The sequence below is a fragment of the Oratosquilla oratoria genome, chromosome 28, assembly GCF_046742065.1.
Source record: "Oratosquilla oratoria isolate Oo_2021 chromosome 28, ASM4674206v1, whole genome shotgun sequence".
Classification (NCBI taxonomy): Eukaryota; Metazoa; Arthropoda; class Malacostraca; order Stomatopoda; family Squillidae; genus Oratosquilla; species Oratosquilla oratoria.
In genome coordinates, this window is record NC_134804.1 from 35,114,537 (window position 1) to 35,117,036 (window position 2,500).

A 2,500-nucleotide genomic window follows, 5' to 3' on the forward strand; every position below is an offset into this window, starting at 1 on the left:
GTGCCTTTTGAAGCCTCTTTCTCCTCAACACTCCGTGACAGACGTCGATGAATGTCGTTTGATCTTGAAACGCAGTCTATTCGACTTTTCGGGCCGGCCGCTTCCCTCCTTGGCCATCATCCCCTCCTTTCCTTCTTCAGATTTAGCCAATTCTCGGTTTTACATTTACCTCAGGTTTTTTTATCTACAGCTTACGAATGTTTTGGTCTCGGAATAGTTTAGTTGTGGGTTCGAGTCCTGCACTTCTCTCTGATTTCCAGTAGTGACTCTTATCTGGCCCTACAGTCCCTCAAATGCATAATATGGCAAAGGTGACGGCTTCAGCCGCAGATACTCGGCGCCTCCTGGAGTAAGTTTCTAGAAGTGAGAGAGAGAGAGGTTTTCTTCATGTTGTATCTTCTGTTTATCTATTTATTGCATTTCATTTCCTTTTGTTTTGTTTTGTTTTATCTAATTTTATTCTATTTTCTTCTGTTCTATTCTGTTCTACCTTATTGTATCATATTCTATTCTATTCCGTTTTATGCTATTTCATTTTACTTCATCTTATCGTGTTTTTTATTTAGTTTTACTTTATTGTATTCAATCTATTTTATTTTGTTTTATTTTTTGTTTGATTTAATTTTATTTCATTTCATTTTGTTTTATACTAATTTATCTGATTTTACTTTATCTTATTATAAAAAAAAATTATTCATTTATTTTTTATTTGTTTATTCATTTTTTAATACCAGAAAAGTACTACCTGAAGCTTCTGCCCTTGAGACCACAAAGCCAATGCAGACTGCATCATTCCGAATAGCAGGTCATTTGGGACCATCCATTTAATAAAGGGCTTCGTTTGCGAGCCATTTATCAAACGCTCATGCTTGGCTTTGCCATGCAGTCATGCAGACGTGTATTCTCTATCTGTGACCAAACTACGAAGTATCCTTCTATTATACGCTCATGCATCAGCAGCGTTATGTGTTTGGACTCCACAACCCCAGCGTAGTGGCCAAGCACTATCTTAATCTCTCGCCACTCTGCATTAATTGGCATTCCTCAAGCAAACTTCCGATAACGAGGAGATTAATTGGCTTTGCCATCATGAAGTTACATCTGTTATTAGCATAGAATTTATTACTTCATTTTTTTTTTTTTATACCTTATTGGTATTTGTTCTCACAGAAATATTAATGAGCAATATATTGAATACTTTGGCGTTACCAGTATATTCAAATACTATGCATTAATATCACCATTTCGATTGGGTTTCTATTGCTATTACCACTATAGCTATGCCCAGTATCACCACTTTACCATCACTCCTGTTACTATGTACGACTGGGTTTCTCAACCTGTTTACTCGCATATCATATATACTTATGTAATGCTGTTCATTGGTATTTGTTCTCCCATCGTATGTTAACTCATGATACAGAAATATTAATGAGCAATATATTGAATACTTTGGCGTTACCAGTATATTCAAATACTATGCATTAATATCACCATTTCGATTGGGTTTCTATTGCTATCACCACTATAGCTATGCCCAGTATCACCACTTTACCATCACTCCTGTTACCATGTACGACTGGGTTTTTCAACCTGTTTTCTCGCATATCATATATACTTATGTAATGCTGTTCATGGGCCCCCTGGAGAAGACCACTTCAACATTGAAATGAATCACTAATTCCACTAATTCTTAAGTTTGTGGCCACAATTTGTGACCTTTGTGCCCCCATTCCAATCACCAAGGGGTCCATCACGTTATACGTCATTATCTTACAGTACGCATGTAATAAATGTTCACAGTTTGATGGGTACGAAGACTGGAAACCGACCGAATCGCATTATAACATATGCTCGACCATTACGGAGCTGTGCTACATTCGCTCCTAACTTGATTTATGTCCACAATCATGTCTTTCCTTACGTTGATGTATCACCAGATCGCCATCGTCGGGTCTCCTTAAATGAACTGTGCAAACATTACCTTTCCATGGATATTGACAGACTGGAAAAATTACAACGGCGAGCCACAAAACTGATTCTAAATATCAAAAATAAATCATACGAAAATCGACTAGAACATATGAATCTGTTTTCCCTAAAAAAACGTGGACTCTGAGGTGACTTAATACAGATCTTTAAGATTCTAAAGGGAATTGACAACATTAAAAGTGACAAAATTTTCACACTGAATGAGAATCCGACAAGAAATAATGATCTCAAACTGTCCGGAAATAGATTTAATTTGGAAGTGGGTAGAAACAGCCCCGCCAACCGTATACTGCAGAGGCAGTGCAATGTAGTTCAGTTCGAAATTTTAAGATTCGTTTAGATAAACACCTAAGCAAGATGCTGTAATACCTGCCATTTATTTTATATTATTTGTTTGTTATTGTTTGTTTGCTTATTATTTGCTTGATTTTTATTTGTTATTAGTTATCTGTCAATTTACTATTATTTACTATTTATCTGTTTGTTTATGATTTAACTACACCTATGC